The sequence below is a fragment of the Symsagittifera roscoffensis genome, chromosome 10 (assembly GCF_963678635.1).
Source record: "Symsagittifera roscoffensis chromosome 10, txSymRosc1.1, whole genome shotgun sequence".
NCBI lineage: Eukaryota > Metazoa > Xenacoelomorpha > Acoela > Convolutidae > Symsagittifera > Symsagittifera roscoffensis.
This window is the reverse complement of record NC_087071.1, coordinates 28744435-28759101: the sequence shown is the minus strand read 5'-3', so window position 1 is coordinate 28759101 and position 14667 is coordinate 28744435. Positions and strand designations below refer to the sequence as shown.

Here is a 14667-nt window from a genome sequence, read left to right as displayed (position 1 = left end):
TAAGCTTTTAATCCAAGTAAACACAGGCTTAAAATCTATTTTAAGCCTGCTCGCTCGCTTTATAAGCTCAACATAAAGCGAAAAATCAAAATGTTGCAACCAATTTTTCTCAACACTGTGAAACTTTTGTAATATCTTTCAAGTGGCGACTGAAAAATCTTTAATATGATATATCACTCACTTCTCTTTGACGATTATTTGTGATAGCTGATTCTGTACGGACAGCAAACAAAAACAGCAAAATTTTTCAAGGTGTCGGAACAACAACTTTTAATGAATGGGACAATTAAAAGGCTTCCTATAATTTTCAGTACTTAAATAGTTGTATGGAAACGTCTGTCAAGTGTTTTACTTTATGGAAATTATATCATTAGCTTTTTGGCCAACCCGGGAGTCTTGGGACTTCATAGCGTCACAAACACGGATTTTTTTTTTCAATCTCACAACAATGTCAGAACGTTTTTATTCCACGTTAAATCGGGAGCTACGAACAAAAATAAAAAAATAGAGCAATAGGTCAAATAGAAAACGTTATTTATTTCAGATGGTACCTAAAGATTGTCTCAATGCAGAAAAAAATGCCTTTCAATTCAGGAAAGAGCAGATAGTTGATTATTCTAAAAAATAAGTTAATTAAAAAAAATAAGTTAATAATAAGATATTTTAAAAAAATTCATACAAAAAACTTGAGGTCGAAAAGCAGTTGTTAGTTTTTGATACGATCTCCATCTCTGAAAAAATTCAGGAAGAACCAAAAAATTGATAAAAAACTATTAGAAAAAAGTTTTTTGAAACGCTTGTATTATTAGTTTGGTTGTCAAAAAAAGAGCGATAAATTTTAGTAAAAACTGTTCATAGCTTGCAAAGACCTTTAATGATGGTCATTGGTTCTTTTGAATTAGTCGTCTTTGTGCGAGTGTAGGGTATAAATAAAAAAACATAGCTGAATCAAGAAGCTAAACTTATTCAAGTTACTCTGGAAACTATAAAACATGAAGAAAATAGCCCTTGAAAGGATGACTGGCAATTCTATAAAACCTGACGATTGACAATAAATCATAAAAAAAATAAAAATTTTATGTGGCTTTGAATAAGTGTACAGTCAATTTTTAGATGTACAAAGTTTTCATATCAGTAAAAAATATATAATTTTTTTTTGAAAGTCCTTTTCTGCAAAAATTCCAGTAATTTTTCGTAGCACAACGTTATTGAAAAGGTGGCAATGTTCCTTCAAAAATAGAAAAAGTAGCATTGTGATAATTTTGGGGGCAGGGTGAATGGTGATGTGGGCATACTCCCAAGGAAAACTCCTCTCGCTCTCTCTCGCTCTAGCTCTCTCTCTCTCTCTCTCTCTCTCTCTCTCTTCTCCCCAAGTGATAATCTACTCGTGTCAATAACTGTGGATCATAGTGGTAAATTAAACAGAAACCAACTATTTCTTTTTAATTCATATCTTTTTTTTTAGGGTGGAAGCACTCAAATATTCCATGGCGCGGCAGCATTATATCAGAAAATACAAGCTTTTCTTCACATTAGCTACACTTTTGACTATGACCGGAGTAGCTCTGACCATCATTGGAGCATTTGCAGTGCCTTTAATTGTTCCAGAACATTCCAGAAAGATCTTCAATGATTACGATCAGTTCAAACCATTCATTCGTCTCAAAGAACTCCGGAAGTATAAGTCACATATTGATCGTACAAACTGGATTATTTTACTAATCTTATACTTCTTTAGATATGTTGGTCCAGTTATATCAGGGTTTTTTATATCCATCATTGCAATTATGATACTATACACGCATTGGGTAACCGATCAAGAAGTTAAGAGACTCAACTCGTATTTGTTCAGCGAAAGTTTTGAAAATTTCCCCGAATGCTTCAATAGTATATTAACCAAATGGATTGTCATTGTTGCTCCAGTTAACGAAATACACCGGTTATCTACAGAGTTTTAATTATATTTTGATGAAACAAAAAGTTTTCATTCAAGGTATTATATCGCTAGATATATTTTTCAATCAAACAAAAAATTTGCTGAAAAACTGAGCCTCGTTCTTGGTTGAATTGTCCAGATTCAATATAACAATTGCGCTGCTAACAGATTTGTGTGCACATACTCTATCAACTGTTGAGCTTTTTTCATAATCAAACAATTTTAATGCTTTAAAAAAACTTTTACAAATCCGTTTTTAAATTACAAGTGACATAGCTAGTACTCTTTGGTTATTTTTAAATTTGCAATGTGTTTTTTTTTCACTTTTTTATCGCTAATTTCCAATGTGAGCTCAAATTGGGTACTGATTGCAATAAGACGTAAGTTAGTCTCGACTTAACTTATTTCATTTTGTAACTTAACTACGAGTGTAAAAGAGTTTTTTTCCAAAAACATATATAAAATTGGTTGTTTACTTGAAAACTATTCAGTATTTGCGCTTACAAGAAACGTGGATCAAAAAAATTGAAACTGGACCATTGAACAATGAAAATTCTGATTCAGGTAAGATATCAAATCTTACCTGAATCAGAATGTTTTTTGTTCAATGGTCCAGATTCAAATAATTTTGATCCACGGTTCTTGTAAGCGCAGATACTGAATAGTTTTCAAATAAACAACCAAATTTAGTTATGTTTATGGGAAAAAAAATCTTTTACACTCGTGGTTAAATTACGAAAAGAAATAAATTAAGTCGAGACTAACTTACGTTTTATTGCAAACATTACCCGGGTTAAGCTCACATTGGAAATTAGCGACATTACGAGGTCAAACTGTGCACTGGATAGGCGCACAATTTTGTGTATGTATGTTCCTGGATTCCAGAGACAAGTCTTTAAACATGTTCTAAATTTTAATTGATATTCACTGACAACATTTCAGTGGATTCTGTGTACAAATAACTGTAACATAAATTTTGTCGGCACATTGATTTTGTTGTGGATTCCGCAACGAACGAATATAAGTAGTTTTCCGGATTCCGCAAATGAAAGCGGATTCCGCAAATGTCCGTGGGTTCCGCAAGTTTATGCGGATTCCGCTTACAATTTGCGAATTCCGCGTACAATTTGTGGAATCCGCTTACAATTTGCGGAATCCGCTCACAATTTGCGGAATCAACCTACAGTTACGGATTCCGCGACAGCATAAATTTACTAAACACATATACTATTATCTGTTCATGGGTTCCTCAATATGGTTCCGGATTCCACGCATTTTGTTGCGGATTCCACAAAGTTGCCTGTTTTTGGAGCGATTTTGAGCAATACAGTGTTTTAGCTATTTGTACGTGGAATCCAAAACAGCAGAGAAGATCAAAGAAAAACAGCAATGTTGTGAATTCCGCAACAAATCTGATTTTTGCCTGTTGTGGAATCTGCCTACAATTCACAAAATGCACAGGTTGGCCTCGTAATGGATAAAAAAGTGAAAACAAAAAACAGCGATCGCCACCAATGAATTTTTGTTGCTCATTGCCACAGTAGCAAATTTCAACGATGGTTTATCACTATTTTAGCTCTGGAATAATAATTCCTTTTTATCGAAGGAAAGCGCTGGACACATTATTAATTCATAGCGATAAAACATCGCTATTTATAGCTATGATACATCGCAAAGTTTAACTGATCTTTTTTTTCTGGAGTTCTTGCGTCTGCTTTCTTCATAATCGACAGCTGTATCTAAGTTAATAGATTCTGCAATTTCTTGTTAAGAATGGGACCTGAAAATTGGTGAGGATCAATGACTTGAAAATTATTGCCTGAAATTTTTCATCGCTATTTAGGCGCGGTTTTTTTTTAATTTTTAAATGCTGTTCATTGATGAATTATCGCTAGTTTATCAAAGTTTTTCAATAAAAAAATGCAAATTATGTTAGCTGTGAACTAGACGGAAAAATCCATGAAAATCTTACTAAATCTGGATTAGCAGTTTTCCACCCGGGTTTTTTGTTTTTAAATAATAATTTTTAAAAAAAATCTCGCTATGCAAAATATAATAAGACAATGTGATCTGCAATTCTCGCAATGATTATGTGATCTGGAATTCTTGCAATACAAAAAGATCTGAAATGAATAGTCGTTAAAATTTGCATCAAATTAATAAAAAGCAAGCAATTTGTCTCACGCCATTTTGGAGTTACTTGTTGAACAGACTAATTCACCCCGCTTTTAGAACGATATAATGCGCGTAATTTGCACTCAATTGGTCAAGCTGGCAATTATGAGACCAGACAAAGTCATTCAATTTTTTTTAAATTTTGAGCTCGGGTATCAAAAGTGTACAGGTAATAAAAAAGTTTGGTCAAAAATAGCCAGTTACCAAATTCAGGTTTTTTCATAGTACGCCAAGTAGAAAAAGGTCGCGTTTTTAAAATTGAACACCAAAAATATTAGTCTCATGAAAGTTTTTTTTTAAATTTGCGCCTCCGAAATGCGGTTTGGAATTTTGTAAGAAACTAGGACACAAGATTATAATGCATACGGCTTTATACATCTCTGGAATATCGATCAATCTTTTGCAGCTTCTGGTTTCGTTTCATAAACCCAAGTTAAATAATGGGGCGCGAGATCTCAAATTAATCTTTCCAGATGGTAGAATGTTAGCTTGGGTGTTTTACGGATCTCCTAAATTACTTTTTTTGAAAAAGTCAAATTAGTTTGACTAATTTTTTACTTCACTACAAAAAATCAGGTTTTTTTAAGTTCTTGAATTGTACAAACTACACAGGCAGAGCAAAACAAGTTTGATCAATGCCCAGCAGCAATTTTGAGTAGAATCGATCAAAAGAGAGCATGCTTTATTCAAATTCTTACAAAAGTATTCCCAGTCGATTCCTTTAAACAAAAATTAAAATGGGTTGAATAAATTGACACAAAAGAAGTAAGTCGAACGCAGTCGAGCAATCGGTCGGAGCAAAATCAAATTAGTTTTTTTTTTCAAATGTAACCTAATCATTTTTCATTGAGTCGGTCAATACGTGAGTCAACGTCCTAAAACTGGTATATGAACCATATCTTTTGTGAGCAGTTTTTCATGGGGAACCACACACAATAAAAAATATTTTCTGCTCCATTAAGTTTTTGTATAGCAAAGACAAGAGTTTTAAATGAACTTATAAAGTTTTGTGTCTAGCTTTTAACCTTGGCATGATGAGCAATATCTAATTGTTTCTTTGCCTCAAATGTTCAAGTTCAAAGGCAAATTCAATTCTTATAGTTATAGTTGTAACTCTACTTGCGTCATCTTTTAGAGCATATTAGACGCATTTCTTACAACGAAGTCAATCAAAATTTTGCTGCTTGGGTAATCTCAGGCTATTTACTATGTCAATTTTTGCCTTACTTTTGTTACTTGAACTTTTTTGCGGTAAGTTTCATTTTTTTTAGTAACAATACATCGTCTCTAATGAAGTCAATTTAAGAATATTATTTCTCGTAAAGCATTTTAGGAGTGGCCGGTCGTTGAGCAGAATAATGTAAGAGCAGAAAAGCTCTAAGAACACAGAAAACTTCATAAAAAATTGAACCACAAGGGCTAATGATAACCCGGGTGAAGTCAAGGACTTAAATTCAAACATTCAAAGTCACTCCGATGCTAACTTTGTCCGAGTTATCAGGTTTTAAGAAAGATAAAAATATTTAAACGAAGTAAAAAGAAAAATAAATACTATGCTTATAATGATCGCATGATATCCCGAGTTGATGTGTTCCACTTAAATTTTGGCAAAATTTGTTGAAGACACGGACAGAACATGTCCTTAAATCAGTGGAGGAGAACAGTCGCCTCAACAAACTTCAAACTGTGTTAGAGTATATCATCAAACAAATCATCGACACAAAGTCGAATATAAAGTCGCAACACAGTCAAAAATCGATCCGGAGAATGTAGAGATATAGACAAATCCTGGTCGGAAACTATGTTGAGATACAATTGAATAAAGTTTTGGCACTCAAAAAAAAGGTAGCGCATGATATTACAAACGCAATCAGCAATAGTTTGTAAATCAATTACAAACGAGAGAAAATATAACACTCAATCATTTGAACTAAAAGCCTTGTAAGCTATCTTAATGTACTTTAACTTTTTTTGCTGATTTCGTTGGATTTGCTCAAGGGTTTGATGAAAATTTTTCACCCTGTGATTGCACTACATCTCTTTTTGTAGAGCAATATCTCTGACCATAATGTGTTTTAAAGGGGACAAACTCAAAAATTACAAATCAAAAAAAAATCTTATGATCATTAAATTCTTAAAAACCAAAATTCACTATTTCTTTTTCAGCTTGTTTTTGTCTGCCTCTAACCAATAATCATAACCTATAACCTATTTTAATATTGAAGTTCAAAGGCCAATTGTTTTGCTATGGTTTTACTTGTAGTTCAAATCGCGTCATCTTTCAAAAATTATCTGAAAAATCAAGACCTCAATCAATTTTTTGTTGTTCGTGTAGTTCAGATTCCTAATCATGTATTAGGGGTATCCGGTCAGTGAGTGGACTGATCTGAGAACAATTAGACTCTAAGGACAGAAAAATTGAGAAAAAAAAACAGAAAACTCGAATTGAGATCAGCGACTTATTTTCAGACTTTCAAAGTGGCTCCGAGGTTAGATCTGCGCCGAATATTCATGTTATATACAAGTTTTTGTTTTCGTGTATAAGGCTCAAAATGATCTAAATTGTACAAAGGAAAAATGTCTAGTCTAAAAGTTAGTCTAGTTGATTCATTCAATTCGTAAAAATGACAATTCTGATACTTGGTTCTTTGATAATCTGTGTAAATCAATTATTTTGTCTTTCTGCTCTCACATTTTTTCTGCCCGGACATCTTTCTTCGCATCGCATTTGTCTGTTGTTCTAGTTTTTAGCTTTTAGCGCTACAGAATCGAGTATTTCATTCACCGTGATAAGCACTTAGTATCCAAGTTGAACAGTGGGGTGCAGGATCTAAAACTGATCTTTGCAGATGATGGAGTTGGTTTTTTTTTAGTTTTTCTGCTTTGTAGTCGAAAAAATAGGGTTGTTCAGTTTTTGAATTGATCGATTATACAGGCACTGCAAAATAAAATTGATCAAAACACACCAGCAACTTTGGTTGGAATCGGTCAAAAAAGGACTGGCTTAAAGCGAAAATAAACTATAAAAAGTTTCTGAGTCGATGTATACAAAAACATAATCAAAATGGATTGAATAAACTGACGTATAAAACGATTGAGCCAACCACAGTCGAAAATCATTTTGTTTGGCAGAACTGTTTGAAACAAAACCAATTTGATCAATTCAATAGAAACACAAAATTTTCATGGAGTCGCTCAAGGCATAAGTCGAACACCGAAACCCGGTATATGAAACATATCTCTACTGAGCATTTTTTCCAACGGAAAAAAGCAAAATCAAAAATAGTTTCTACGCCGTAAACTTTTCGTAAAGCAAAGTTAAAGGTTTCAATTCAACTTTCAACTATCTGCCTCTAAGTTAAAACCTTGGCATCATGAGCACCATCTCAATTTCGCTTTGACTTCAATGTTGAAGTTCAAAAACACAGTCCGTTTTATGGTTATAGTTTTAATTCTAATTGCGTCATCTTTTAAAGCATATTACACTCAATTATAGTTTAGTATTTAAATCAGTCTTTTGGGGGTTTATTTCAGATTATTTACAATTTCACTTTTGCATTGTTTTTGTTTCATGAAATTTTCCGCGGAACTTTTTTTGACTGAATAACAGTTAACCGGCTTCTATAAACCATGTAACTAACAACCTCCCTCCTAAAGCGTTTTAGGAGTGGCCGCTCATTGAGCAGAATTACTTAAGATCAGAAAAACTCATATAAATAAAAAACTAAAAAAATGAACCGCACGTTATGAGGAAAGCCCGGTTTGCGACAGTCTGGAGTCTGGATTTACAAAAGTTTTGGATTTAAGAAAAAGATGCCTGGATTCACAAAATTAGACTATCGTTCTTAATAGTCTAATGAAGAAACCACAATCTAACCTCGAGTATTAAAATTAAAGTTGCCAAAGTTGTGAAAGAAAAAAAGTTATACACAAACTGAGCAGAGACTTCAGATTTTTTAAATGAATTGATTTTTGTTCAAATTACCTCTTTTTCATTCATTTCATTTGAAATAATGGCAATATTTCTATTTGGTTCATTGATAAACCCGTGTTATTTTCATTCAATTTTTTTTTACTGTAGTCAAACTTTTTCTGCCAGTTGATCATTCTGCTCAGTGCACCACCTCCGTCCCGGGTTGACCGAAAACGCTAGTCATACAATTTTCATATATGGAAAAATGCTAATCATACACTTTTCATGCATTCCATAAAAACAAAAAATTGCATGAAAGGTCTATGATTAGTATTTTTGATATGGAAATTGTATGACTAGCATTTTTCCATAAACCAAAACTATTGATTTTTTACATTTTATTTTCTTTAAATTTTTTGCTTGTGTTTGTAGCCGAACACAAATGACCTAAACCTTGGTTACTCAATCGTAGTAACCAAAGGTTTGGTCTTCTCGCATTAAAAATGCATTGAAAACAGCCTGAAATGTTTTATTTCTGTCTCACACAAATAGTATAACGAAAGTAACGAACTTTTAAATTTTGGCAAAAATTTTCAAAGATGATTATTTCAAAAATTTGAATTTTTAAATTACCAGACATTGATCAAGGCATACAAAAATATGTCATACAAAAAAAGAGGAGTTTTAAGCGTTTTGAAAAAAGTTTTCAAGAGAAAAGGAAAAAAAATCCAATACTAGTATATCCAGGACTCAGTTATACACACAAAAAATTAAATTTTGCATGCAAAAATTTTTTTTTCAAAAAATGTTTGTTTGAGTAAGAAAATTAGTTTGCGGATGGAATAAAAACACAAAAAAAATTTTGGGGGGCAACTTCAAAAAAATGCTAGTCATAATTTTCCATATATGGAAATTGTTTGATTAACATTTTTGGGATAAAAAATTTTCTTTTTTATTTAATACGATACACCGAATTTTATGCCAAAACAAGAGAAAAATTTTTCGAAAGTTCAATGATACCATTTTAGCAAAATGTATGAAATTTGTATGATTAGTATTTTTTTCATAGACTTAGTTTATGGAATTGTATGATTAGCATTTTTGGTGTATGGAGGTCAACCCGGGGTGTTAGGGAAGAAGACGTCAACCTAATTCTAATTTTTAGTTTTTAACGAAACAGAATTGAATATTTTATAAAGAAAGGTTAACAATTCAAATCCAAGTAAAAATTGGTGCGCAGAACCTCAAACTGATCATTCCAGATGGTAAAATGTTCGCTTAGGTTTGTTGACGTATGTCAAATATTACTTTAAATGATTAAGGTATAAGAGTTATGAGGATTTTTTGCTGTTCAGTTCTAATATTGCTTACACCTAAATTGCTCAGAACGATTAAACTTAACCAAATTCCGAGAATTGACAGTTTCCATTTTGCATATCTTTGTTTTTCAATAAATCAATGTTACTCTTTGATTTCACCTAAGAGCAGAAAGGGGGAAACTAAAGTGAGGAAGAAAAATAAGTGCTGATTTGGACAATTGCTTCACTTTTTTAAAGAAGTTCCAATGATTTATACTTTTTAAGATTTATTACCAGAGCACCAACCCATGTTGAGCGCAAAATTAAAAACTGAGAAGAACCAATTGCTTGGGTTGCATGTAATTGGAAACTTCATGGTGGAATGAGCGGGAAAAAAAAACGTTATTTGATTTAAGTTCGAACCAAAAAGTTTTTTAAAGCAATTTCAGATTTAGACATATGAAACATCACTCAACAATTTACAAAAATTACTTCATAAAACATGAAAACTAAAAAAAAATTCTGGTCGGCGGCTTAGAAAAAAGTCCTTGAAAAATTCTGCGCACCTATGAGAAGAGCTGAATGTGGAAAAATAATTGTTTGCTTTTTGTATTCGTTATTTTTTTTGTTTTCTAGTTGGTTTAAATGGAAGAATTGAGTTTTAAATGCAAATCCAAAGTTTTTCAGTTAATCACATGAAATTATAACTGTCGGTATAATTAGTTTGCGAACAATTTAAAATCGATAATTTTGAAATCACATTAAAAATTAAATATAAGCTTGTTGTCTTTGGTTTTAACCGAACATCCTTATAAAACACTTATGACAAAAATTATCAAGGAAAGTTTTTGCATTTTGTTTTTTTTTTATAAATTTTAGAGAAACTTTGTCTGTTAGAACTTTTTCCGGTTTTCCATTTGAATTGTTATGAATGTTTTTGTAAGTCCGTTTAAATTTTTGAGCAACCGGATGACGTTATAGTAAAAAAAAATTGTAATGCAAAAAAGTTTGCAACACTTATAAAACTTTTTGGAATTTTTCATTCTGCCGAAACCTGCTGATCACCTCCTAACAAAAAAGTTTTATGGCTAGCATTTCATCTAAGACAAATTGAATGGAATTGTATAGGTGGCAATTGACTATAAAGACGACAAAAAATTTTTCTAAAATTAATTAACATTACGAAAAATTTAAATTTTTAAAATTCAAACTCAGTATTAATAATTTCACCTGGATAAAAACAGAGTTAGAAGTAGAACAACTTATAATCTCATGAATTTGTTTTTATAAAAAACTGCCTTATGTAATATCTCAAAGAAATAAAAACAGATGCGAAGAATTAATGTCCTTAAGTATTTGAGCTGAATTTTTTTGGCAATCGTAAACTGAATATGGTTTAACAAAATAGTTCTATTCCGAAACAGAACCATAGGTTTCAACTAAAGGCAGTAAAAGCAAAAAGAAGTAATTTTTGGGCAACCGGACGACGTTATAGTCAAAAATATAATTACGAAGCAAAAAAAATTTGCGACATTAATGACACTTAAGCTTTTTTTTGATTTTTTGATCCTGCCAAAAATTGCTAGTCCTTCCTCTCTCCTGCCACCCCCCCCCCCCCAAAAAAAAGAAACTTTTGACCAACATTTTATCTTAGACGAATTGTATGGAATTGCATAAGTGGTAATTGCCCATACCGACGATAAATTTTTTTCTAATTTTAATTAACATTTGGAATGATTCAAATTGACGCTATAACAGGATAAAATATAACCCACATTCCCCATCCTAATTTGTACGATAAAGATTAAAATAATCGAAAACTCACCAATAATCATAAAATTGAAACACATGATTGCAGATGATTTTTTTGGGCTTTTGCAGAATTTTTTTGTCTGCAGTAGTCTCAAACAGTTCGCAAACAAACCTTATCTTTCACAAACATTTCTTCACTTTATTCAAATGTCGGAACAATGAGTCAAGCTGAATTATCATTACAATTCCCTATACGACTTAAATTTCAACACCTATTATATGATATTGGCAGTCCAGAATTTATAGTTTCACAAAAGTTTCTTATTAAAAACTAATCGAAATCAGCTGGTGGGAAGTCAAAACATTCATGGCCATGCCCTGATATGCAAGCATTATTGACTATTTTATGTTTTTTGTTTATTTTAGGGTATGCCGTAGCTCCTTGGGAGTCGCTACAAATTACACTTCGAGATTCAGTGGATATTTATGGAATACAATGCAAAAGATTCAGGTAAAACTCAGGAAAAAAATTAATTCCTCGTTTTTTTATAAGTAAACTATATTATCACTAGTACGCAAAATTATTCTGGGTATGAAAAAATACTAGCTAAAAAATCAAAATTTCTCTGATTGAAAAGATAAAATCATCCAGAGCGAAAAGTCGTTCTTATGGAATATACTAACAAGCTTGCAAATGATTTGCTTCGTTTGTGTTTAGTTATGCGTACTGTATTCATGGCTACTGGTTTTCATCTAAACAAAGCAATCGTAAATCTCATTGGTCGGATGTGCCAAAGTTTGCGTCTTTGATTCAACACAATGATGTCTGGAAAATGATCAATTGGTTCTCTTTTACTTCCAGTGGTTAAGTGACTTCTGTAGATTTTCTTTTTCTCTTTTGACCAACATTGACCAGCAGATAAACGTGGGGGGGGGGGGGGTGCACGAAGGGAATGAGGACTGAGGACTTTTTCCAAGGGGGTGAGTTTTCGATAACAAACTCTCGAATTGTAAAAACCGGCCAGGCCATAAATGACTTTTTTACTCAAATTGTAAAACGTTTTGACCAATCAAAGTTTAAGATTAAATGCTGTAGGTAGGTTGGGAGATGTAAGATACATGCGGAAAGGAAGGAAAATGTGTCTGAGAGCCAAAAATGGGAAAGCGTAAATCGTAAGAAAAAATGTTGAAACTATTGAAATTTAAAAAAAAATTGAAAAAGCAAAACGTTATGAAGAAAAATAATAAAAAACAAAACTGAAGACCAGGGGCGGATTGAGGGGGCGGGGGCGGGGGGAAGATACCTCTTTCCTCAAGGATTCGATCCCCTGATCGCCCAAAGTGTCACCCCTGTGTACTATTTTGAGATATCCATTTTTGGTTACGGACCCTATAATTTTTCTGAAGGCGCCTTTGGCGCCAATATATACTAGTTTCAAGGGGAGAGCACGCGCCAAAAAAATTCGATTTTTTTTTGGTCAAAATTTTCCAAAAAAAAGCTTAAAAACGCTTTTTTTGGCCAACTTTTTTCAAATTTTTGCCTGCGGCGCAGAAAATTAGGCCAAAACAGGGACTTTTTAATGCTTTGGGAGAACTATGAAAATCAATTTCATCGACCGTAAATAATCAATATGTAAACCGGCTTATAATACGAATTGAAAAGAAACAGACTAATTTGTACCAGATCAGAACATCAACCTCATTTATATTACTTTGTGTCTGGGAAATTTTTTACAACAGTTCTTGAAAAATTTGAAAAATTCTCAAGTAACTGTCATTTAAGTTAATTAACAAATTTTAGAACATTTTTAACAAAGAATTATCGCAGCTATTTTTAATGAAATGCGGAAAATTTAGGGTTTTACTCTGTTATGAACCGTTTTTTCCTGTTTTTGAAAAATTTGATGAAAAGTTTGTGCTCGTTGTGGGTAAAAAAAATTCTGAAAATTACCAATTATTCTTTAGTCAAACTAAAGGACTGTCAAAATAAAGAATTATAATCGAAACAGCAATCGTGACGAAATCATTTTATAGTCAAGTAAAACCCAAGATAAAACTCAGGAAAGGTTCAACTGTCAATTTGAAATAAAGCGATTCTGATAAAAAATTTGCTGTCGCTCTCAATTTAGAAAGGAAAAAATATGTTTTTCAGTGCTTGACAGTTTTTAAAACCTTTTTGTTTTAAATTGAAGTAGTTAATTTGCAAACTAAAAAGTTTTGCACCAGCCGGAGCATATCACAAATTTTTCTTCGTTGTGATGCAGGTGGTTGCTGCCGCTCTCAAGTAGAACAGTATGAAAAGCACGGACAACTATTCGGCGTATCGCCTGAAATGTATTTTCTGAAGATTACCAACTATTCTTCGACTGGAAAAACCTTAAATCGAATCAGAGTCAGTTCGTTTTCAAAATCAGAAGTTTCACATTTTTCCCTGGTTTAGAAAATGGATGCGATAGTTTCTGATTAAGTTCAGGTCTTGATTGGCTGGCTTTATATTGATAAATGATTTAAGCTTCTGAAAAAAGCTAGAACAATTTTGTTTTGAACGAACATATAAAGTCTGAACATATAGAGTCTGAAGTGGTGTACATGCTATGTGTTTAGGCGAGGTTTGATTGTTCGGCCCAACGTAATATTATCACCGAGGTCGGATTTGGTGTAGGAAGTCTCAAACTCAGCGGAATAATTCAACCAAATACGACATTCAGAATTATAACAAGAATTACGCCAGAACTGCGAACTGAGAAAAAGGTTCCTTTGTTTTTCGACTTTCCTTTTCAAAACCCAGAAAATAATTTGACTTTTGACTTCTTTAAGCAAAATATTATGTGTCTTGTTAATTCTTGGCTATGTGATTTTTATTAAGAATTAAAATTTCTTAAGAAAGCTGAAGTTTTGATATGAATTGCTTCCCGTTGATATATATCTGATATCAAAAGTTTTCCAAAATTAGCAAAAAATAAATTTTTGGTAAAAGTTTGTGCTGCTTCTCAAGCGCAAAATTTGAGAGAGACGAGCTCTTTCTCAAAACTGATTTCAATCGATCAACAGTTTTGGTGTTGCATATGCTATTATAGAGTGAAAAAAATTGCAAAATTTGAGAGAGTCGAGCTCTTTCTCAAAACTGATTTCAATCGATCAACAGTTTTGGTGATGCATATGCTATTATAGAGCGAAAAAATTTGCAAAATTTGAAAGGGTCGAACTCTTTCTCGAAAACTGATTTCAATCGATCAACAGTTTTGATGTTGCATATGCTATTATAGAGCGAAAAAATTGAGTTAGGACTGGAGTGTATAACTCATAGAGTAATTTCGGATAGGGTACACCGTCTGCTCGTCACGCTATCTTATTTTCGGCCGGATAGATTCGTGCAACTTCTTAGTCTAATACCGATCCTAATCTTACTCTTATACTATCTAGTCTCAGGTTGTTTAACTAGTCTCTGCTAGGCTCAATAGATCTAGGGTATACTGGTTTATTGCGGCTGCTGAAGTGCTCGGGAGAGTCCAACTAATTTCTAAGTTAAATTCAAATCTCTCTGGTGCTGAAATTACAAGTAACTTCAGCACTTACAAATAAGTGGGTTGTTA

General features: G+C 32.6%; 1 long non-coding RNA gene across 1 annotated transcript; it reads left to right on the top strand.

Moving 5' to 3' along the window:
- Nucleotides 1-5240: 5240 nt before the first annotated feature.
- LOC134855643 (uncharacterized) lies at nt 5241-11930 on the top strand. Its single transcript, XR_010164522.1, has 3 exons — nt 5241-5362; nt 11501-11585; nt 11793-11930. It is a non-coding gene; the product is annotated as an uncharacterized LOC134855643 (long non-coding RNA).
- The last annotated feature ends 2737 nt before the right edge of the window (nt 11931-14667 follow it).